This window comes from Dermacentor albipictus, unplaced genomic scaffold, assembly GCF_038994185.2.
Source record: "Dermacentor albipictus isolate Rhodes 1998 colony unplaced genomic scaffold, USDA_Dalb.pri_finalv2 scaffold_26, whole genome shotgun sequence".
NCBI lineage: Eukaryota > Metazoa > Arthropoda > Arachnida > Ixodida > Ixodidae > Dermacentor > Dermacentor albipictus.
This window is the reverse complement of record NW_027225580.1, coordinates 3,308,455-3,333,585: the sequence shown is the minus strand read 5'-3', so window position 1 is coordinate 3,333,585 and position 25,131 is coordinate 3,308,455. Positions and strand designations below refer to the sequence as shown.

Here is a 25,131-nt window from a genome sequence, read left to right as displayed (position 1 = left end):
CGCTGACCTTCCCAAAAGGCGCCAGGGCACCTCTGACTTCGTCGTCCGGAGTCGTGTGCAGAAGCCAATACAGCTTCATCCTGACGTCTTGATTTCGAGGGTCTATTACCGTGCATCGGTGGTTCTTTACGCTGAAGGTTGGAGCACACAAAATCTTTTGTTTGCCCTTTTCGTCCTTGAAAGTGATGGTCCAGACGTAGTTCATCTGATAAGCACGGAGGGCCTCCACTTCTGGCATCAGCTGCAGATAGTCAAGTGCTTCACGGAACTGCTCGACTCGGTAGGGCCTCGCCTTCACGTCTCCCTGCAGAAAAACGGTCGTTGTAACTGTCGAACCTGTAGGTAGTTGCGGCAAACTAACCTGGTAGTCATCCTTCGGTGTGTCGTTCAACCTGAGACCGCGACCCTGCTGGGCCGCTCTAATCGCCCCTTCGGAGCAAAACATTCCGCCACCGTGCACTGCGGTGGCCGGAACTGGAATCCTCCTCGGCCAGGACTGCGCATGTACACCACCGCCCTACTGCGCCACATTGATACGCGTTCACGAAGCGCTGGGAGAAACAAGAGTAACCGCTATGCAGCCGACAGGATTCGAACCTGTGCAGGGAGACCCCAATGGATTTCTAGTCCACCGCCTTAACCACTCGGCCACGACTGCTTTTTTTTTCTTTATTGCCGGTCTTCGACACAGTATACAACAAATGTACACAAAATATATAGTGCGCCAGAAGGCACAAGTGGCCTAACTGCCACGGAGGCCTGGCGTTGTCATCTTTAAAATTCCCGGAGCTCTACCAAAGGCTCCAGCCTTGACAGCCACTCAGGAACATCCGTTTGCGCTTTCAAAGTCTCCAGGAATATGTGTATGCCTTCGCGAACATACATACGTGTTGGTCGCGCGTCCGTATCACAAAAATAGCCAGCCATTCGGGAGAGCAATATACTGTGGAGGCCCATCAGCATAATCTGGTCGAAGGGGACGCCATCCTCGTTATCGGTTGGCAGGTACCGAATCCCGTGAGGGTTTAGCGGTAATTCTTTTTTAATGGTTCTTTGGAGCACGTCCCAGAAAAATACCCCTTGCCAGCAATGAAGAAAAACGTGGTCGATTGTCTCAAGCTGCTTGCATATAAGGCAGTGGGAACCCCACGGCAGAAATAAACCCCTTTCCTCTAGAAAGGACTTAACAGTTAAAGTTCCAGTGTGTAATTTGAAAAAGAAAGATTTGGCTCCCGGCGACACCTGCATTTTTTTAACTCTTTTTAAAACATTGCCACCTGCACTCGGCCACGACTGCGCATGTACACCACCGCCCTACTGCACCACATTAATACGCGTTCACGAAGCGCTGGCAGAAACAAAAGTAACCGCTACGCAGCGAAAGGATTCGAACCTGTGCAGGGAGACCCCTATGGATTTCGAGTACACTGCCTTAAATACTCGGCCACGACTTTTTTTTTCTTTATTGCCTTTTCACAAATGAAAACAAAAAGATCAAATACACGACATGTACATATGCTAAAAACACCAGCCACAGCTCGGGCAGTGTAAGGCGCTTAAAAGGGCTTCACAGAAGCCAATTGGTCTAATACCGGTAGCTATTCCGGGGATTCACATAGTGCTCTGAACAAGTCGCGTGTGTATATAATACTCTCAACAAAATAGTGTCTTGCTGAGTGAGCCTGTGTATGACCATGCCTGATATCCATTCTCGTCTTCCATACGCTATGCATGCAAAGCAGCATTAGCATATCACTCGGCACTTCCCCTGTTTCTGCACGTGGAAAAAACCGGATTCCAAAAGGGCTTAACGGCAACTCTTTTTTAAGTGTTCTTTGTAGGACGTCCAACAGAAACACGGCGTCATGGCGGTCAAGGAAAATATGCTCTATTGTTTCCCGCTCATTACAGATTAAGCAGTTTACCGACCAAGGTACAAAAAGACCTTTACTTTGTAACCATGGCTTTACGGGGAGAGTGTCGGTATGTATTTGAAGAAAGAACGTTTTAACAGAGTGTCTCACTGGCATTTTTTTTAACACGCTTTAGCACATCGTGCTCAGGACCTAGCCTGTAGGCAGCTCGATAAACCGGTAATGGTAAAAATACATCAAGTATATCAAATACAAACGCTTTTTCGTGACATCACACAAGTATTCATATGAAAACCTCGCCTTGAGCAGGCGTACAGAAGTAACCACTTCACGCAAATAAGGACTGAGCGGTCCAGCTCCCAAAGAAACAGATGATACGACAAAGTCAGATAGATAATCTTGCAATCGTGCTTGGATCACAGTTCTCAAAACACATCAGTTTGATACCGCACAAGGAAGAATCTGCTCACCAGCTGCTTGAAAAATAGGTGTGACAATCCTAGCCCACCATTTCTCACCTTATGAAACAAATTGCACCGGCTTGTGCGTTCCCATTGCGATCCCCAAATAAAGGTCGCAAACACTCTGTGTATTTTCTGAACCAAAGTTCTTGCAGTAGTCATCACTTGCAACACGTAAAATACGTTTGAAATTTAATAATATTACAAACGGAAGCTCTTGCAAACATTGAAAAGTTATGGCCGCCCCATTCATCGGTAGCACTTTTGACGCGTTTATTTTCCTCAGACCAATATTCCTCAGCATTGCGGTAGTTATTTAGCGGGACACCCAGGTACTTTCCAGGGGAGACGGTCCAATTCCTATTATAGTGCACCACGGGTGTGCTCTGCCAGTTGTTATGCCAAAATCCAAGGCATTTCGGCCAACTGATCGCGCCAGCAGTTGCTGTGCAGAACGCATTCGCAACACTGAAAACTTCCTGCACGCTCCTTGCACCAGCCCAAAACACGGGTACGTCGTCCGCGTAGGCTAACACCTTAATTTCACTGCTCAAAAACGCGTAGCCTCGAATACGTGGTGTTGCAAACAAACGTAAACAAACAGGCTCCAAGTATATCGAAAAAAGCAGAGGGGACAACGCACATTCTTGTTTCACGCTCGACCGTACAGGAATTGACATACTTAATTCTTTGTTGATCACTAATTTGGCTGTGCAATCGTGATACACTATTTTAACACCGTCGGTAATTACAGATCCAACATTTACTTGTTCCAGCAATAAAAACAGAACTTCATGTACAACTTTGTCGAACGCTTTATGTAAGTCTAGCTGAATCATAGCTACGCGATCATGCACTGCGTCACAACATTCCAGAATACTTCTTGCTATGTGTATGTTCGTAAAAATTGTTCTACCTTTAATGCCACAGGTTTGATGCGGGCCAACAAGGGACTTAATAAAATTTTGGAGCCTTCTAGCTAACACCTTCATGTATATTTTATAATCTGTATTGGTCAAACTAATGGGACGGTAGGACTCAACTCAAAGTAATTTTGCAGGATAGTCAGTTTTGGGAATCATTACTACGTGCGCTGTGCTGAACGATAGAGGCGCTTGCTTTTTTTCATAGCATTCAGCGATCACTCGGTGCAAAGCCCCTGCTATTTCTACGTTTAAAAATTTGTATATGGCTGCAGCCAGTCCATCTGACCCAGGTGACTTCCCATTACCTAAGTCATCGATTGCCGCTTCAATTTGGGCCACGGTAATTTCAGATTCCATTTATTCTCTAACCGTGTCCTCTAACCTTGGCATAAGGGCCAGAAAGTGGGTTTTGAAGTACTTGGGGTCATAAACTCTTCCTCCTAGAAGTTCGGTATAAAATTCAACAAAAGCAAGTTTTTTCTCTTCACTTTGTCGTGTAATTTTGCTACCATATCGAATTTCATTTATCTCCTTATTTGCAGCATGTTTCTTTTCTTCACTAAGCACACGCTTAGTGGGCGTTTCGCCCAGCCACAACTTTTCAGTGCGCGCCCTTATCATTGCGCCGCGGTACCTATCTTCGTCGATAAACTCGAGTTTTGCTTTCACCTCTCGTGTTTCTTTTTTAAAGGCTCCAGGCACTTCATGCTCTACCACTTACATGTACACCAGCTGACTGTGTAACTGTTTCTCTTGTTGCCTTTCCTTGTGACGCAATACACATGCTCTATCGATGGCACCAATTTTTATGTCGCATTTAAACTGATCCCACACTAATATGAAACTGTTGGTTTCCGTATGCAGGGCATTTGAAAGATACTCCTTGGCTCTCGTGAAAAACACTTCATCTTGCAGCAGCTTTTCATTCAACTTCCACAGGGACCAATTAAGCTTGACACTCTTTGGTTTTTCGCCAATCGTAATCGAGACCAAACTATGATCGCTAAAACTGAGATATTGTGTTTCATAAGAGGAACACAGTGGTACAAACTTCGCCGGTATGTATATTCTATCAAGCCTCGCATGGGAATCACCTTGAAAGTGCGTATACCATGCTGGGACGTCTCGCGTCATTGCATAACCAATGTTCTCAAGCTCTCTCTCAATTACTATCGCGTTCAATGGCTCAGCGCTTCTATCGCGTACTTTGAGGTTCGTCGTTTTAACTTCAGCTTTACAGACGCAGTTGAAGTCCCCAAGAAACACAAAATGTCGTTCTGTTTTCAAAAACCCTTCAGCATACTTAAAAAAAATTTCACGTTCTTGATTTTTGTTCGGTGCGTAGATGCACACTGCGCGCCATAGTAGTCCAGCAAAAATAAAATCACATGCAACAAGTCTCCCACTTTAGCAGGTGGACACTTTTTCAACAACCGATATGCTAATGCGTATAAAAATGACGCAGCTTCCTGACCGTCCAACAGCATGGCACACACATACACTGTATCTAAAGCGAAAAACTTGAACCATTTGTTCTGTTTGCTCCTCACTCTCAAATTTTGTTTCTTGTACAGCCAGAAGGTCAACGACATTCTCAAAAAGCATGCGACTAATCTGGCATTGCCGCCTGCGCGAACACATTCCTCGCACATTCAATGTCGCAACGCGTAGCCTAGATTTAAAGTTAGCCGCCATCTCATAGGGTTGCTTCGCCAAGCGTCTTACTCACATCGAAACTGTGGGGTTCTTGTGCTCATCGTTGAAGGCCGCTGGAACGGGTCCTCCGCTAGGGCGGAGGCGTTTTAGGGGCCGCCCTACTGCCAGGCGGCACATTCGGCTTTGGTTTAAGCAAAGACCGCCGCGTAGTCGATGCCTTCGGTGGAGGTTCACCGGTGCCTGACGCAGTAGTTATCCCTGTATTGCTAGTGTCTTCGTGAGCACGCTTTGAGGCGATGCTTCCGGCCACGAGCATCTCGACGTCCGTTGCTTCCTGGCCAACTTCTTGTGGCAGTGACGATGACGCGCTTGCTGCCTTCACGCCTGCGTCCCATGTAGCAGTCTCTGGCTTCGTTTCCGGGGCTGCAGCGAAGGGCTCACCCCCCAGGTTCGCTTCCTGGACAGCTCCTGTGGAGGGTTCAAGGGGCTTTGCAGGAGTCTTCGCCACGTCGTTTTCCTCCCTGCTAGCTTCTTCGGCATCTGCGGCGTCCATCAGGTGTTCGGATACTACGTCCCTTTGGAGTAGGCCTGTAACGCTGGCATAAGAGCGCACACACTGGGAATCATCGTGGCCGAAGCGACGACAGACCCCACATCGTGGAACGCGGCACTCTCGCTGGATGTCTCCCATGCCACGGCGTCGGAGGCAGAGCGGCGCTCTGCGAGGAACAAAGACGACCGCCATATCCTCAGCAACACGCAGTTGGTGGGCTAGGTCTTCCACAGTGAGGCCCACATTTAATTTCAGCGTCACCGAGCGGGCGGTTGATCCTTTGTCGATGCAGCCCTTGACCTTCCACTTGTCTCTGCTGATTTCCGTCACTTTTCCAAACGGCGCCAAAGCCACTCGCACATCTTCGTCCGGTACGCCATGAAGCAGCCAGTATAGCTTCAGTCGGACACCTTGGTCGCGCGGGTCGATGACCATGCAGCGGTGGTCTTTAACATTGAACCCTTCAGCTCTTAATATCTTCCTCTTGCCTTCCTCGTCCTTAAACGTCACTGCCCACAGGTGATTCATTTGGTATGCCCCGAGGGCAACCACTTCCGGCAGCAACGAAACACGTGCAAGGCTATCAGGGACATGCTCCACTCGACACGGTCTGGCTTTCACACCGCAATGCAAAAAAAGGGTGTTTAAAACAGAAGCACCTGTGGGCAGTTGAGGCAGAACAACCTGGTAATATTCAGCCGGCTTTTCAGTACACCTGATACCACGGCCCACACGGGCCGCTGAAACCGCCCCTACGAGGGAGCACATGATCGCACGTCCGTACGCTGTGAAGGCCGGAAGTGGAATGACTACTCGGCCACGACTGCGCATCTACACCACAGCCCTACTGCGCCACATTGATACACGTTCACGAAGCGCTGTCAGAAACAAAAGTAACCGCTACGCAGCCGACAGGATTCGAACCTGTGCAGGAAGACCCCAATGGATTTCTAGTCCATCGCCTTAACCACTCGGCCACGACTGTTTTTTTTTCTTTCTTACCTGTTTTCCACATAACGCACGTACAATAAAAGGTAAAACGTTTGCTCTTAGTAAAACATTCCACGCGTTAGAGTTAAAAACAGAAAGAGGTAGTTGTACTATGGTAAAAACACCGGCTGCATTTTGGGTAATGCAGCTTGGTTAGGGGAACCGAACTGTGGCCAATTTGTCTAACATGTGTAGCCACGCTGGTGGCTCCCCATTGGTCTTATGTATGTCACGTGGGTGCAGGATGTTTTCCACGAAATATTCTTGAGCAGAGCGAGGTTGGAGAGCTTCATGCCTTACATCCATTCTTGTCTTCCAGACACTGTGCATGCAGAGCAACATTATTGTGTCACACGGCATGTCTCCCGTGTCTTCAAAAGGCAGAAAGCGAATACCGAATGGTGTAAGAGGTAACTCATTTTTTATGGTTCTTTGTAGGATGTCCCACAAGGACACCGAGTCCCAGCAATCTAGAAATATATGGTCTGTAGTTTCCGGTTTATGACATATACCTCAATCGATACTCCATGGTACAAACAAACCCTTCTCTCTTAGCCATGGTTTTACGGGAAGCGTGCCGCTGTGCACAAGAAAGAGCAAAGATATGGTAGACGGCCTGATAGACATTCTTTTTACGCGTTTCAAGACATTGCGTTCAGGCGCTAGAGCGTATGTTGAGCGGTATATAGTCACGGGGCACAAAATATCCACGAGGTCCTTATGCAATTTCTTCCGGCCGACAACAGACAAATATTCAAGTGAGAAATCGGCTTTCAGCAAACGAAAAGCGCCTACCACTTCGCGCATATATCATTTCACCACTACATGTGGTGTTCCACATGATGTAACAATGAATTCATATAAGGCATTGTGTAGTTGGACGTGCATAACAGTTTGTAGAAATGCATTCCTTTGGTCGCGTAGGAAAATACACCTTGAGACTACTTGTCTTAAAAGCAAATTATGCTATGTTCAGACTACGTTCTTAAGGCGCCCATTTTTCGTAACATGCGTAAGCGGAAGCGCAACAAGCGCATGTGTCTAGTTCAGACTGCGAACGTAAAGGTACCACCGTGCGCAATTCATGTAAAAATCGTGGGTGAGAGTGTTAAAGGGTCCGCAACATTTACGACTGGGATATTACGACCGTTGCGACACAGCCAATGACCGATAAGCTTTCAGTTTTCAACAACCGGTGATGACACTTCCGTTCTCCCGTCTTCAGACAGCTCCGGGTGCGGGAAGTGCCATTCCGCCATTCCGTGCGCACGATTAGGTTGGCTGTGTTCGTGAAAATTTGTGCAGTCCGCCTTGCGATACTGTTTTCAGTTGATCTGGTTTATCCGCCGAGGAAATCGATGGCCGCAGATGCGTGCTCCGAACTTCGATGGGTGGTCTCACTAGCTTTTCAAGGAAGCGGAACTGCTGGGGCGACATGCGCATGAAGTTATGAAACATCACAGCGTCACCAACTCGGAGCGTGGCGAAAAGGTTGTTAAAATCGCCGTCCACGGCCCTGTCGAGATATACTTGCCGCTCCCAAACCCTTCTGCGTCGCCTTCGTCGTCTTTGTGCGATTCAATTCATGACTATTAGTTTGTTTTGAGCGTCAATTTCTTCGATCTCGGCGAGCGCTCGCATGTTGACAGGAGCCATATTGGACCGCTGGTGACGTCGATTCTGCAGCTCCAAATTTGATTGGCCTGTTGTAAAAGCCGTAATTTACGCAGCAGTAAATGTGAACAAAGGTGCCGGCTTAACTGCCGTAACTTTTTTTACAGCCGTTACGTTCGATACGCCGAAAGAGCTGTTACGCGCGTTACGACCGTAGTGTGAACATAGCTTTACACAAACCAAGGCCTCCGTTATTCACGGAATGAAATACGTTTAGCCTGCTTGTAGTTCCCATCCCGACCCCAAACCAACATTGCGAATATCCTGTGCAATTTTTGGACACACATCCTAGACATACATCATACTTGTAACATATAGAACACTTTAGCCACGACGAATGAGTTACACACAGTTGCACGCGCAAACATAGAGAGGTTCCGTGCTCTCCAGTTTCTTGTTTGCTCGTTTGCCCGATCAGTATCTGCTGTCCACTGCTCGGTCGTGTCGCGGTAATGTTCGAGTGGTACGCCGAGGTCAGTAGCAGGTGTCTCGCTGAAATTTATAGTGTCAAAAATTTCAGGCATAGATTCCCATTCACCATGCCTAAAACCTAAGCATTTTTGCCAGCTTATTGCACTTCCTGTAATGCTATGTTCAGACTACGTTCGTAAGGCGCCGATTTTTCTTAACATGCATAAGCGGAAGCGCAACAAAAGTAAGCGTCTAGTTCAGACTGCGAGCTAAAGGTACCAGCGTGCGCAATTCACGCGAAAATCGTGGGTGAGAGTGTTAAAGGGTCGGCAACATTTACGACTGTGATATTACGACCACTGCGACACAGCCAATGACCGATAAGCTTTCGGTTTTCAACAACAGGTGACGACACTTCCGTCCTCCCGTCTGCAGACAGCTCCGGCCGCGGGAAATGCCATTCCACCATTCCGTGCGCACGATTACCTTGCCTGTGTTCGTGAAAATTTGTGCAGTGTGCCTTGCGAGACTGTTTTCAGTTCATGTGGTTTATCCACCGAGGAAATCGATGGCTGCAGATGCGTGCTCCGAACTTCGATGAGTGGTCTCACTAGGTTTTGAAGGAAGCGGAGCTGCTGGGGCGACATGCGCATGAAGTTATGAAACATCACAGCGTCCCCAACTCGGAGCTTGGTGAAAAGGTTGTGAAAATCGCCGTCCACGGCCCTGTCGAGAAATAGTTGCCGCACCCAAACACTGCTGCGTCGCCTTCGTCGTGTTTAGGCGATAGAATACATGACTATAAGTTTGTTTTGAGCATGAATTTCTTCGATCTCGGCCAGCGCTCTCATGTTGATAGGAGCCGTATTGGACCGCTGGTGACGTCGATTCTGCAGCTCCAAATTTGATTGGCCTGTTGTAAAAGCCGTAATTTACGCCGCAGTAAATGTGAACAAAGGTGCCGGCTTAACTGCCGTAACGTTTTTTTTACAGCCGTTACGTTCGATACGCCGAAAGAGCGGTTACGCGTGTTACGACCGTAGCGTGAACGTAGCTTAAGGCTGCAGAAAGTTCTTGCGGTATGCATAGCTTCCTGAATACTTTCCTTATCAGTGCAGAATACTGCGATATCCTCAGCATAGGATAAGAGCTTTATTTCACGTGATAAGAGCCGGAAACCGCGCATCTTTTTATTCATCATTAGATTTAAACACACCGGTTCGAGGTAAATTGCAAAGAGCAATGAACTGGCTGGGCATCCCTGTTTTACACCAGAGTATGCTGTAATGCTTTCGGTTAAATTTTTATTAATAATTAGTTTCGAAGAACAGCCAGTGTAGGCCATTTTTACTCCATCATAAATGATGGTACCTACGTTGATGTGTTCTAAGAGTGAGAAAAGAATGCTGTGGGTTACCTCATCGAAAGCTTTTTCTAAGTCGAGTTGAAGCATGGCTACCCATCTGTGCATTAGTTCACATAGTTCCAATATAGTTCTGGTCACATGAATATTCGTGAGTATGGTTCTCCCTTTGATTCCACTAGTTTGATGTTCACCGACCAAGTTTGTAATCACAGACTGAAGTCGCTTAGCTATAACTTTTATAAATACCTTATAATCCGTGTTAGATTTATGGGTCGGTATGCGTCGGATGACAATAATTTTACAGGGTCTTTGGTAATAGTACGACATGGCTTCTTTTAAATGACGGAGGCAGCATTTTAGATTCATAAGCTTCTTCTATAACTCTGATGAGCATTTTTACCATTTGATGCCTAAAGTATTTATAAAATGCGGCACCACGCCCGTCGGGCCCCGGAGCTTTCCCTGCACTAACACTAACACATATTGGTCTTTCAAGTTGTGTTTCTACTTCATCTTCTAATCGTGGCAATAATTTAAGAAAATGGGTCTCGAAGCCCTCTCGCACATTCGCCCCGCAGCCTAGCAAGTTTCTGAAACGTTGCACTAGCGCTCGCTCGATAACCTTTTGGCCTGTGGAAAGCGCACCTTGCTAGCGCAGCTCTGTTATTGCATTTCTTGTAGCGTAGCTTCTTTCGTCGCTTAATGCTCGCTTGGTAGGTGTTTCGCCCATCCAGAGCATCTCGACACGCGACCTTATCATCGCACCTTGAACTTTTTCCTTATCAATATTCTCAAGTTGCCTTTTGATTTCTTTAACTTTGTTTGCAAGCAGGCGGGGAACAGTGCTTTCTGCATTTAAGAGATAGTCTAGAGTACGCTGCAACTCGGTTTCTTTCTCTCTTGCCTTGTAGCGCACGACACTAGCTCTATCGATTGCGCTCATCTTAACTTCACACTTAAAGTGCTCCCACAACTCGACAGGGCTGATGAAGTCGTTTTCCTGCATTTCTTTAATTATTGCCGTTGTTACTTTGATAAAGATTACGTCTTGCAGAAGGCTATCATTGAATTTCCAGAGGTCCCAATTAAAGGTGCTCGTTTTACGCTTTGTGCCTATTGTAACACATACTAAGGTACGATCGCTAAAGCTTACGTGCTTATCGGCAGATGTTGTGCAAAAAGTTATGAGGCTTGCTGTCAGATACACTCGGTCAAGTCGGGCGTGGCTTGTTCCTTGGAAATGCGGGAACTGAACTCGCTTTTCTCGCAGTACATCGCCTATATCAGTTAGGTCGTATTCCTGAACGATTGCGCTAAGTAGCAATGCGCTCTTATCATGTATCGGTAGGTTCTTGGCGTTGTCTTCAGCCATGCATACACAATTGAAGTCTCCTAATAGTAACACATTTCTTTCGCATTTCAAGAAGGCATCGATGTATCGGAAAAAATCTAAACGCTCACTAGCTTTGTTTGGTGCATAAATGCAAATAATTCGCCATAGTGCCTCCTTAACATAAAAATCGCAAACTACTAACCGACCACTTTCAGAAGCGATGACAGACTGCTCTACAATTCCGACGGAGTTACGCAAGAAAATTGCGCACCCCCCTGATTTACCCCCGGCGTGGCACACGCAGAGATTATATCTTGACCGAAAGATTGCCACCATCACATCAGTTTGTTCCTCACTTTCAATTTTTGTTTCCTGGATAGCTAGAATGTCGATATCATTTTCTAATAACAGGCGGCTCAGTTGAAGTTGCGCCACATTGATACACGTTCACGAAGCGCTGGAGGAAGCAAAAGTAACCGCTACGCAGCCGACAGGATTCGAACCTGTGCGGGGAGACCTCAATGGATTTCGAGTACATCGTCTTAACCACTCGGCGACGACTGCGCATGTACACCACAACCCTACTGCGCCACATTGATACGCGTTCATGAAGCGCTGGCAGAAACAAAAGTAACCGCTACGCAGCCGACAGGATTCGAACCTGTGCAGGGAGACCCCAATGGCTATCTAGTCCATCGCCTTAACCACTCGTTGACGAGTATTTTTTTTATTACCTGTTTTACACATAACGCACGTACAAAAAAGGTAACATGTTTGCTCTTAGTAGAACATTCCACGCGTTAGAGTTAAAAACAGAAAGAGGTAGTTGTACTATGGTAAAAACACCGGCTGCATTTTGGGTAATGCAGCTTGGTTAGGGGAACCGAACTGTGGCCAATTTGTCTAACATGTGTAGCCACGCTGGTGGCTCCCCATTGGTCTTATGTATGTCACGTGGGTGCAGGATGTTTTCCACGAAATATTCTTGAGCAGAGCGAGGTTGGAGAGCTTCATGCCTTACATCCATTCTTGTCTTCCAGACACTGTGCATGCAGAGCAACATTATTGTGTCACACGGCATGCCTCCCGTGTCTTCAAAAGGCAGAAAGCGAATACCGAATGGTGTAAGAGGGAATTCATTTTTGATGGTTCTTTGTAGGATGTCCCACAAGGACACTGAGTCCCAACAATCTAGAAATATATGGTCTATAGTTTCCGGTTTATGACATATACCGCAATCGATACTCCATGGTACAAACAAACCCTTCTCTCTTAGCCATGGTTTTACAGGAAGCGTGCCGCTGTGCACAAGAAAGAGCAAAGATTTGGTAGACGGCCTGATAGACATTCTTTTTACGCGTTTCAAGACATTGCGTTCAGGCGCTAGAGCGTATGTTGAGCGGTATATAGGCACGGGGCCCAAATATCCACGACGTCCTTATGCAATTTCTTCCGGCCGACAACAGACAAATATTCAAGTGAGAAATGGGCTTTGAGCAAACGAAAAGCGCTTATCACTTCGCGCATATATCCTTTCACGACTACGTGTGGTGTTCCACATGATGTAACAATGAACTCAGATAAGGCATTGTGTAGTTGGACGTGTATAACAGTTTGAAGAAATGCATTCCTTTGGTCGCGTAGGAAAATACACCTTGAGACTACTTGTCTTAAAAGCAAATTATGCTATGTTCAGACTACGTTCGTAAGGCGCCGATTTTTGGTAACATGCGTAAGCGGAAGCGCAACAAGCGCATGCGTCTAGTTCAGATTGCGAACGTAAAGGTACCACCATGCGCAATTCATGCAAAAATCGTGGGTGAGAGTGTTAAAGGGTCGGCAACGTTTACGACTGTGATATTACGACCACTGCGACACAGCCAATGACCGATAAGCTTTCAGTTTTCAACAACCGGTGACGACACTTCCGTTCTCCCGTCTGCAGACAGCTCCGGGTGCGGGAAGTGCTATTCCGCCATTCCGTGCGCACGATTAGGTTGGCTGTGTTCGTGAAAATTTGTGCAGTGCGCCTTGCGATACTGTTTTCAGTTGATCTGGTTTATCCGCCGAGGAAATCGATGGCCGCAGATGCGTGCTCCGAACTTCGATGGGTGGTCTCACTAGGTTTTCAAGGAAGCGGAACTGCTGGGGCGACATGCGCATGAAGTTATGAAACATCACAGCGTCACCAACTCGGAGCGTGGCGAAAAGGTTGTGAAAATCGCCGTCCACGGCACTGTCTAGAAATACTTGCCACTCCCAAACCCTTCTGCGTCGCCTTCGTCGTCTTTGTGCGATTGAATACATGACTATTAGTTTGTTTTGAGCGTCAATTTCTTCGATCTCGGCGAGCGCTCGCATGTTGACAGGAGCCATATTGGACCGCTGGTGACGTCGATTCTGCAGCTCCAAATTTGATTGGCCTGTTGCAAAAGCCGTAATTTACGCAGCAGTAAATGTGAACAAAGGTGCCGGCTTAACTGCCGTAACTTTTTTTACAGCTGTTACGTTCGATACGCCGAAAGAGCTGTTACGCGCGTTACGACCATAGTGTGAACATAGCTTTACACAAACCAAGGCCTCCGTTATTCACGGAATGAAATAGGTTTAGCCTGCTTGTACGTTCCCATCCCGATCCCGAAACAAACATTGCGAATATCCTGTGCAATTTTTGGACACACATCCTAGACATACATAATACTTGTAACATATAGAACACTTTAGCCACGAGGAATGAGTTACACACAGTTGCACGCGAAAACATAGAGAGGTTCCGTCCTCTCCAGTTTCTTGTTTGCTCGTTTGCCCGATCAGTATCTGCTGTCCACTGCTCGGTCGTGTCGCGGTAATGTACGAGTGGTACGCCGAGGTCAGTAGCAGGTGTCTCGCTGAAATTCATAGTGTCAAAAATTTCAGGCGTAGATTCCCATTCACCATGCCTAAAACCTAAGCATTTTTGCCAGCTTATTGCACTTCCTGTAAGGCTGCAGAAGGTTCTTGCGGTATGCATAGCTTCCCGAATACTTTCCTTATCAGTGCATAATACTGCGATATCGTCAGCATAGGATAAGACCTTTATTTCACGTGATAAGAGCCGGAAACCGCGTATCTTTTTATTCATCATTAGATTTAAACACAGCGGTTCGAGGTAAATTGCAAATAGCAATGAACTGGCAGGGCATCCCTGTTTTACACCAGAGTATGCTGTAATGCTTTCGGTTAATTTTTTATTAATATTTAGTTTCGAAGAACAGCCAGTGTAGGCCATTTTTACTCCATCATAAATGATGGTACCTACGTTGATGTGTTCTAAGAGTGAGAAAAGAATGCGGCGGGTTACCTCATTGAAAGCTTTTTCTAAGTCGAGTTGAATCATGGCTACCCGTGCGTGCATTAGGTCACATAGTTCCAATATAGTTCTGGTTACATGAATATTCGTGAGCATGGTTCACCCTTTTATTCCACAAGTTTGATGTTCACCGACCAAGTTTTAACCACAGACTGAAGTAGCTTAGCTATATCTTTCATAAAAACCTTATAAACCGTGTTAGTTAGACTTATGGGTAGGTATACTTCGGATGACAATAATTTTACAGGGTCTTTGGTCTTGGGTAGTAGTACGACATGGCTTCTTTTAAATGACGGAGGCAGGATTTTAGATTCATAAGCTTCTTCTATAACTCTGATGAGCATTTTTGCCATTTGATGCCTAAAGTATTTATAAAATGCGGCACCAAGCCCGTCGGGCCCCGGATTTTTCCCTGCAGGCAAGTCATATATTGCATTTTCCAGTTCACTAACACTTATTGTTCTTTCAAGTTGTGTTTTTACTTCATCTTCTAATCGTTGCATTAATTTCAGTAAATGGGTCTCAAAGCCCTTTCGCACATTCGCCCCGCAGCCTAGCAAGTTTCTAAAACGTTGCACTAGCGCTCGATCGATAACCTTTTGGTCTGTGGAAAGCGCACCTTTCTAGCGCAGCTCTGTTATTGCATTTCTCGTAGCGTAGCTTCTTTCGTCGCTTAACGCTCGCTTGGTAGGTGTTTCGCCCATCCAGAGCCGCTCGGCACGCGACCTTATTCGCACCTTGATATTTTTCCTTATCAATATTCTCAAGTTGCCCTTTGACTTCTTTAACTTTGTTTGCAAGCAGGCGGGGAACAGTGCTCTCCGCATTTAAGAGATAGTCTAGAGTACGCTGCAACTCGGTTTCTTTCTCTCTTGCCTTGTAGCGCACGACACTAGCTCTTTCGATTGCGCTCATCTTAACTTCACACTTAAAGTGCTCCCGCAACTCGACAGGCCTGATGAAGTTTTCCTGCATTCCTTTTATTTTTGCCGTTATTACTTCGATAAAGGTTTCGTCTTGCAGGAAGCTATCATTGAATTTCCAGAGGTCCCAATTAAAGGGGCTCGTTTTACGCTTCGTGCCTATTGTAACAGTTACTAAGGTATGATCGCTCAAGCTTACGTGCTTAACGGCATATGTTGTGCAAAAAGATAACAGGCTTGCTGTCAGATGCACTCGGTCAAGTCGGGCGGGCTTGTGCCTTAGAAATGCATGAACTGAACTCGCTTTTCTCGCAGTACGTCACCTATATCAATTAGGTCGTATTCCTGAACGATTGCGCTAAGTAGCGATGCGCTCTTATCATGCATCGGTAAGTTCTTGGCGTTGTCTTCAGTCATGCATACACGCATACACAATTGAAGTCTCCTAATAGTAACACATTTCTTTCGCATTTCAAGAAGGCATCGATGTATCGGAAAAAATCTAAACGCTCACTAGTTTTAACGCGGTAGCTTAAGGAGCTCGTGTCGCAGAAAAGCCGGTGTCGTCGGCGTCGGTGTCGGCGGTGTTGGCCATGAGCGATAAATCATGGCAGACACTTCATAAATAAAAAGCAACTTCGAAGATGGGTTTGGTGGGAATCGAACCAGGGTCTCCGGAGTGTGAGACGGAGACGCTACCACTCAGCCACGAGTTCGAGGCTTGAAAGAAGTACAAAAGTGCTTCTAGTGAATGCGGTGTTGCCTTAGAAACGTGCCGTAGAAAGTTAGACTGCGGTGGATATCGGTAATTATGAGCATGTAACTTACAGAAGTCGCATTTACATGAGTAGCGCAGTACGTTTCCGCAACACTTCTTCTGTGCATACCGCACACGCAGAGCCATCTTGCGGCAAACACAGAAGACCCCCTCCTCTCAATGTACGGCGCTGCCCCGACAGGTGGCGCGCCACGCGCGCATTGGGGCTGTGCGCGGACCGGTGCAAGGCGCGTCGCGGCCCCGACTCCCTCTCCCCTGACGACGCTTCGCCGTTCTTCCACACGGGTTGCAGACTCAAGCGCCGTTCCTTTCTTTTGATTACTATCTATCTGTCTCTCTGCCCATGCCGATCACGACGTTCGGCTGGCGTAGATCGTTTCGTCCTCCGAGACACCGAGTTCTTTGGTTCGTTCCGTTTGCTCAGGCGCACATTTCGTTGCCGCGCCGAACACTGCGTTGCTCGACGCTCACCGCGTCCGATGCGGGGCGCCTCGTAAGTGATCGCTGCGCCGTAGCGCATTGTCTTACACCCCTTGGCGGGTCGACGGGAACGCTGTCGTGTTCCACTCTTGAAGGGGAAGCTCAGGCGTCCTTCAATTTTTGTTTAGTGCATAAATGCAAATATTTCACCATAGTGCGTCCTTAACATAAATATCGCAAACTACTAACCGACCACTTTCAGAAGCGATGACAGACTGCTCTACAATTCTGACGGAGTTACGCAAGAAAATTGCGCACCCCCCTGATTTACCCACGGCGTGGCACACGCAGGGATTATCTTGACCGAAAGATTTCCACCATCACATCAGTTTGTTCCTCGCTTTCAATTTTTGTTTCCTGGATAGCTAGAATGTCGATATCATTTTCTAATAACAGGCGGCTCAGTTGAAGTTGCCGCCTTCGGGGCTCCGAAGCCGCGTACGTTTAGTGTTGCAACACGAAGGGCTATTCCAGGATTAACGTCCATTCTAAGTAAAGTTTACACAAACCGACACGAGATACTGTTCACATGAGTAGAAACTTACAACGCTAGACCAGTGAACACTGCTGTCTTTGCTGCACCCGATGCAGCCCGTCGCTTGGTTGAGTTGCCATCCGTGATTGTCCATTGTAGATGTAAGTCTTTCACCGGTCCCACAACGAAGTGATTAGCCGAACCATGCTCCCGCTAACGCGGGGGCATAGACGGCGCTGGTTTCCTGTCTGGTGCCACGGTAGGTTTTGGCTTGAAGCTAGACCTACGGGTAGACGCTGTTTTGGAGGGAGGTTCTTCTGCACACTTTGAGTCAGAGCGCTGGTCGTCGCTGCTCGCTTTTTCTCGCGGGCGCTTAGTAACTGCCGCAACCGGCAATTCCATAGTGACGTTGGTGCATGTTTCTTCCTTCTTGCCTTCCCATGTTTTGCTGGGCCCAGGCTCTTTGACAGTAGTTACGCTTGCGGTATCGTTTGCAGGGGCAAGCTTTTGCGGTAGTTCCTCAGTGGCTCTCTGAAGTTTCTGTGCCTCGTCTACATAGGGGGGCGTGGCCTCAGGCGTCTTGTCTTCGCTGGGATGTGTTTCGCTTGCTGCTGCTGTCTCTTTGGCGTCGACCTGATCCATCAGGTGTTCGTCTAATATGTCACTACGACCCGGCCCAGTGACGTTCGCGTAGCTACGCGCGCACTGGGTCTCTTCGTGGCCGTAGCGATGACACAGCCCACAGTGCGGCACGCGACATTCGCGACGTATATGGCCAGTACAATGACACCGGAGGCAAAGCGGAGGCCTTCCCGGCCCGATGACTAGAGCATGATCCTCCCCTACTCGCACCTGGTGCGGCAGGTCTTCGACTGACATCCCTGCCTTCAAATGCAACGACACTAGGCGTGTATGTGACCCCTTGTCGTTACAACCGGCAACACGCCATCTTTCTCTGGAGATTTCGGTCACGGTTCCGAATGGTGCCAGGGCTGCTTTGACGTCTTCATCGGGCGTGGTGTGGAGAAGCCAGTACAACTTCATTCTCACATCTTGGTAGCAGGGGTCCATCACAGCACAACGGTGGTCTTTCACGCTAAAAGCTTTGGTAGACAAAAGCTTCTTCTTGCCTTGAAGGTCTTTGAAGGTGATGGCCCAGACGTGGTTCATTTGGTAGGCCCCGAGGGCAACCACTTCCGACATGAGATGATGGCGGACGAGTGCATCGCGAAAATTCTAGACGCGATAAGGCCTTGCCTTCAAGTCACCGTGTAAGAACACAGTAGTAAGTACAGTAGTTCCTGATGGCAGCTGTGGCAAAAGAAGTTGATAATCCCGTTGGGTCGTTTCCGAAAACCTGATTCCGCGGCCCGAACGGGCCGCAACAGCCGCTCCTGCGGAGCTCGACATTTAACGACCATACCGGACGGAAGCCGGAAGTAGAATCCACTCGGCCACGACTACGCATGTACACCACAGCCCTACTGCGCCACATTGATACGCGTTCACGAAGCGCTGGCAGAAACAAAAGTAACCGCTACGTAGCCGACAGGATTCGAATCTGTGGAGGGAGACCCCAATGGATTTCTAGTCCATCGCCTTAACCACTCGGCCACGACTTTTTTTTTCTTTATTTCCTCGTTACAGAAATCCCATGCGAATTCATTGTTAAAAAGAGAATCAGCTTAGCCTATGCTGACTCTCTGAAATTAAAATCGCTTGAATTTAGCCAACTCATCGAACAGCGGCAACCAATCGGGCGGTTCTTTCTGGGCTTTGTACACTTCACGCATGTAGACGACACTTTCAATAAAGTTTTCTAGCACAGATTGGACATTCACATCAGTATGACACACCGACATTCTTTCGGACCACTTACTATGGAGGCTCAGCACCATAATAAGGGCATATGGAATATCGTTATTGCCTGGGTCTAAGTATCTGATACCACGTGGGGTTATTGGTAGTGCTTTCTTTATTGTTCGTTGTAAGATGTCCCAATGAATAAAGCGATCCCAACAATCAATGAAGACGTGATCAACAGTCTCTGGTTTTTTACACATTATACCATCGGTGGTCCACGACACATATATTTCCTTGTCGGCCAGCCAAGTCTTTACAGGCAAAGTAAATTGTGTGGAGTTTAAAGGCGAATGATTTTACCGATGGTTTCACAGGCATTCTTTTGACCCTTTTGAGGACATCATCGCCTGCACCTCCATAGTATGCTAACCTATACATTGGAACTGGCATTAATGAGTCTATCATATCATGGTACAATTTCTTTCTTTTGACGGAATTTAAATATTCTAGCGAGAATCGAACACTAAGCATACGGAAAGATGACACTAATTCCTGAAGAAAACCTTTCACTGGAGGGGATTCAAAATTCGAACACGAAACAAGGAAGTCAGGTAAAGTATTACTTAATCGCACGTGTGTCATGGTGCGCAAAAATGTATCACTGTGGTTCCGCAAGAACATAAACCGCGATACAATCTGGCGTACAAATAGGTGTGACAGTCCAAGACCACCGCTGCGAACTGATCTGAACAGATTAGCGCGGCTGCAGCGTTCCCAAGTTGAGTTCCAAATGAACACAGCGAACACTCGATGCAGTTTCTGTACATTCACTCACGACATGAATAGCGCTTGTAGTATGTACCATATTTTTGCAACCAGAAAAATGTTGCACACAGTGGAGCGCGCGAACATTGACAGATTGCGCCCTTGCCATGCCAGTGCTTTTTCCTTCGCCATCTGTGTTTCCTGCTCCCAGAACTGCGTACTGTCTTTGTATTGTTAAAGCGGCACGCCAAGATATTTCACAGGCATGGTCACCCACTGTATGTTTGCGAAACTGCGTGGTTTGCTTTGCCACGCGCCATGCCAAAACCCGATGCACTTATCCCAGTTTAGGGCACTACTTGTTTTTTCACAATAAGTTTTCGCCAGAGTTACCACTTCGCTGACACTGTCATAGTCATCGGAAAACACTGCTAGATCGTCTGCGTAGGAAAGCACTTTCACTTCACTTTGCTGTAATTTGAAACCTCTTATTTTCTTGTTCTGTTGAATGGCTAAGCAAAAGGGCTCCAGCTATATTGCGAAAAGCAATGATGAAATTGGGCACCCCTGTTTCAGAGATGAGCAGACTTTGACACTTCTCGTGAGACTCTTGTTAATAATCAACCGTGTGCTGTAGTCTGTGTGCACCATTTTTAAGCCATCTATAATCACATGATCCTATGTTCATGTATTCTTAAATCTCGAAGAGAATATCATGAGCCACACGGTCAAATGCCTTCTCCAGGTCTAGCTGCAGCATTGCAACTTTACTTTCGAAAGCATCGACGCATTCTAGAACGCTCCTGGCGACGTGTACATTGGTGGTTATTGTGCGCCCTTTAATCCCACACGTTTGGTGGGTTCCAGCTAAAAGTTTTATTACGCTCTGTAAACTTTTCGTCAGTATTTTCATAAAAATTTTATAGTCAGTGTTCGCAAGGCTAATGGGGCGGTACGATGCAACAGACAAGCGCTTTACATGATCGTCAGATTTTGGTATCAGGACCATCTGAGCTGTTCGGAATGCCGCGGGTATTCGGTTGTTCTTGTAGGACTGCACTAAAGATTTCTTCATAATTAGGGCTATTTCTGCTTTAAATGTTTTGTAGAAAGCTGCGCTTAATCCATCTGGCCCAGGTGCCTTTCCTGAGCCTAGTTTTTCTATAGCAGCTTCAACTTCACGCACAGTTATAGACGCTTCGAGGCCTTGTGTAACGTTTTCTTCAAATCGTGGCATAAAGTGAAAGAAGTGGCTTATGAAGCCACCCAGATCAGTTTTTCTTTCCCTAAACAAGCCTCCATAGTGTTCAACAAAGGCGCGTTCAATGGCCCTGCGGTGACTCGTCACTTCGTCATTGTAGCTTATCTGTTTTATATCACTGCGGCGAGCGTAAGCCTTCTCGTCACTTAGCGCACGTTTATTCGGTGTTTCCCCTTGCCACAATCTTTCTGCACGGGATCTTATCATGGCACCGCGGTACTTCTCTGTGTCGATGATTTCTCACTGGCTTTTAACTTTCTTGATTTCCTTCGTGACTTGGCCAGGTTCCGTGCTTTCTACATTAGGTAGAAAGTCGAGTTTACTCCTCAGGGCTTTTTCTTTCCGTTTTTCTTCTTGTTTCAGTTTAGTTGCCCTTTCTATAGCACTCATCTTCAATTCATTCTTAAAATCTTCCCACATGGTGACTGCATATTTATCTTCAGCTACAATCAATCGTCCAAATTTTTCTTTAATGTCATTTACGAAACAGTCACCGTTGAGTAGCTTATCGTTAAATTTCCACAAATGCCACGAGAAGTTTGTTTTTCGTTCTTTTGTTCCTATTGTGAAAGCGACCAAACTGTGGTCACTAAAAGAGACTTGCTTGTTCTCGTACGTTTTACATTACGGCACTAGTTCCAGTGACACATAAGCTCTATCTAGCCGAGCATGGTTAAGTCCTTGAAAATGAGTAAAACGCGGAACGCTGTGAGCATACAACACATAGCCGACGTCTTCCAGGTTGTATTCACTGATAAGATTGTTCAATAGCAGTGCACTACGATCATTCAGGGGCAGTTTTTTCATGCGATCCTCCGGACAACAAACACAGTTGAAATCGCCAAGCAAAACCAAAAGCTTATCGGTCTTTAAATAATCCTCAACTCGTTCAAAAAAAGACTGTCTCTCGCTCTCTCTGTTAGGGGCGTAAATACAGATAACTCGCCAGAAAACTTCACTCAAGCTAAAATCGACAACAACCAGGCATCCCGTTTCACACACTGTGACTGCTTCCACACTTATATTTAGGCTATTGCGCAAAAAAATAGCACAGCCCCCCGATGTGCCGGCCGCATGACAGACGCATACATTGTAACTGGGAACGAGTGGATGCACCATGCGATCCATTTGCTCTTGACTCGCTATCTTGGTTTCCTGAACGGCGATTATGTCGAGATCGTTTTCCAGAAAGATACGACTCAATTGATATTGCCGCCGCCTCGTGCTTAGTCCTCGGACATTTAGCGTGGCAATACGAATCGCGGTGTTAATTGCGGCCTCCATTATGAGCAAGAACAATCGGGTCGCATAGCGCTTACCTTGAGCGACCCATGCACTATGCATAAAGTGGTGTCATCTATGTTGTAGTACATGGCTCCGCCAGTCAAGCTGGTGGTGTCACACGTACTGGCCATATCTAGGTTGCACTACCCAAAACGAAGCCGCTATGGGGGCGGCCCCGTCTCGCGTCTCCGCTCGACTTGGACGCTGTGCCTCGGCTTGAAAGGCGTACGTCGCAGCTGAGCCGCCTTTGTAGGTGGTTCGCTGCATTTCGTTGCTCCAGAGGTCCCGGTTACGCCGATCGTTTCCTCGTGTGCCCGCTTCGCAGGCATGCTAGTGGCTGCTGACATGTCGACGTCAGTCGTAGCAGACGCCTCGGCGCACGTAATGGCAGGCGACGACTTCGAGGGGACATCACTCTGTTCTGTAGCCAAACTCTGATTATTAGGCGCCCCGTTTTCAGTCTTTTTCCCAGAATCAGCCTCGTCGTTAGGTTTCTTGTCTGGGCACAAGTTTTTGGGGTGAAGAGACTGCTTCTGTGTGACCACGTCACCAACCTTCTCGCTCTTAACCGGAGAAATATCTTCAACTTCAGCCTCATAAATGAGGTGTTCAGATGCTTCTTCTTCTCTTCTCGTTGGTCCTGCGACGACGGCGTATGTCTTGACGCACTGAGATCGTTCATGGCCGAAGCGGCGGCAGACCTCGCAGCGTGGAACTCGACAGTCCCGGCGAATATGACCGGTTGTATGGCACCGCAGGCAAAGGGGAGCGCGGCCCGGAATGACGGCAAGGACGAGGTCCCCTGCTATTCGTAGCTGGTGCGGAATATCTTCGACTGTAGTACCTGCGTTAAGCTGCAGGGTCACCGAGCGCGTCGTTGAGCCCTTGTCCAAAATCCCTTGAACACGCCACCGTTCTTTCGCCGCTTCCGTAACCGTTCCCTATGGGGCAAGAGCTTGTCTGATGTCTCGATCTGACACGTTTGGCAGCAACACTTCATTTGGGCCTAGTTGGTACATACTTCTGAACTAAACGTAACAGCGCAAACATATAAGACAAGCCACAAAAAGAAAGACACGACACACACTGGCGCCAGTGTGTGTCGTGTCTTTCTTTTTGTGGCTTGTCTTATATGTTTGCGCTGTTACGTTTAGTTCAGACGTTTGGCAGCATCCAGTGTAACTTCATGCGCACGCCTTGATTGGTGGGGTAAACGACAATACAGCGCCGTTCCTTGACAATGATGCTTCGGATAGAAAGCAGTTTCCTAGTGGCTTCAGTCGCCTTCATCATGACCGCCCAAACGTGATTCATCTGATACGCCCTCTTGTGCCATTACCACCAGCCCGGATTCCGAATCTGCAAGATGCAGAATTTATCCTGCGAGCGCCCTAATTCTCCCTTGACTAGTCATGATGCTGAGCCGTCAGGCAGCGGTGTCCTGCGGAGAAGCATCGGCGGGCAACATGTCCGAACGTGCAACCGAGTGCCAGACAGCCCGGCGCCGCACCTCCTTTTGCCTGGAGGTCACCGCGCGCGCGAACTTTGAACCGGGTGGCCAGCGCGGTCGCTGGTTGGACCTCTCGGACGAGCGTCGAGTGCTGGCTTTGTATTGGGCCATTTGAGTGACAATGGTTCCTCGGGGATTATAAGACCGGACGCGGCCGCCTCGAAAACCGGATCCGCCGACCCACTGGGAGCAGAGTGTCGCGCTCGACTGCAGTGACATGCGTCACGCGTTTTCGCCGGACGTCGCCATGCGAGAACAGTCGCGTTTGCTGTGAGCTCTCGGCCCCAGTGTCGATCCGATCCTGTCCGGTATAATAACCTGTATATAGTGTATATAGTGTTATTCTCACCGACGCCTGACTCGGAGTCTTCGCTACCAACGCTCTGTCACGAAACGGGTGACGAGCGCTACGGGACCACCTCAAAGTCGTCATAGTGGTGCAGCGGTACAAAGTCGTAACAGCCCCCAAAGCAACTTCTTCGGGGAGCAGTTCCAGACGAACCAGAGCGTCACGGAAATCCTCAACCTCGTACGGTCTTCCACGGACGTCCGCGTGCAAAAAAAAAACAGTATTAAGGACGATTCGACCGGTAGGCAAGTGCAGCAAAATCACCTGATAATCCTCGTCTTCTAAAACAGCATTCCTGTTACTGCAGCCGTTCGCGGCCACCAACGCCGCTCCGTCGGAGCACATGACAACACGTCCGTTCACTGCGGTGCCCGGAAGTGGAATCACCAATCAGCCACGACCGCGCATGTACACCACAGCCCTACTGCGCCACATTGATACGCGTTCACGAAGCGCCGGCAGAAACAAAAGTAACCGCTACGCAGCCGACAGGATTCGAACCTGTGCAGGGAGACCCCAATGGATTTCTAGTCCATCGCCTTAAGCACTCGGCCACGACTGCTTTTTTTTTTATTTAATGCCGGTTTTCGACATAACACTGAATATACAAATACTACACACATGTCAGGAATACAAGCTTGCGGGGAAGAAAAAAAAGAAAAGGGAAAAAAATACGATAATGCCGACTGTCCGTATGGGACCGGTGTCGTCCAATTAAAATTCCTTCATGGCTGTCAGAGCTTCTAGCCTCGACAGCCAATCCGGTGGACATTCTTGCAATTTCTGTACCTCAACGAACCGCGATATACATTCTCTAAAATATATGTGAACCGGGTGGGCGTCGGCATCGCAATGGTACCCTGCCATGCGAGCCCGCCATATACAGTGGAGTGCATTCAACATAATAAAG

The 25,131-nt window shown here is 47.6% G+C and overlaps 4 non-coding genes across 4 annotated transcripts; all 4 read right to left on the bottom strand.

Annotated features, from left to right (window-relative positions):
• Window positions 1-576: 576 nt before the first annotated feature.
• Window positions 577-658, bottom strand: TRNAS-AGA (transfer RNA serine (anticodon AGA)). The gene has a single exon. It is a non-coding gene; the product is annotated as a tRNA-Ser (tRNA).
• A 5,715-nt stretch (window positions 659-6,373) lies between these two features.
• On the bottom strand, window positions 6,374-6,455 carry TRNAS-AGA (transfer RNA serine (anticodon AGA)). The gene has a single exon. It is a non-coding gene; the product is annotated as a tRNA-Ser (tRNA).
• Window positions 6,456-18,789: 12,334 nt separating this feature from the next.
• On the bottom strand, window positions 18,790-18,868 carry TRNAS-AGA (transfer RNA serine (anticodon AGA)). Its single transcript has one exon. It is a non-coding gene; the product is annotated as a tRNA-Ser (tRNA).
• A 5,833-nt stretch (window positions 18,869-24,701) lies between these two features.
• TRNAS-AGA (transfer RNA serine (anticodon AGA)) lies at window positions 24,702-24,783 on the bottom strand. The gene has a single exon. It is a non-coding gene; the product is annotated as a tRNA-Ser (tRNA).
• Between the last annotated feature and the right edge of the window lie 348 nt (window positions 24,784-25,131).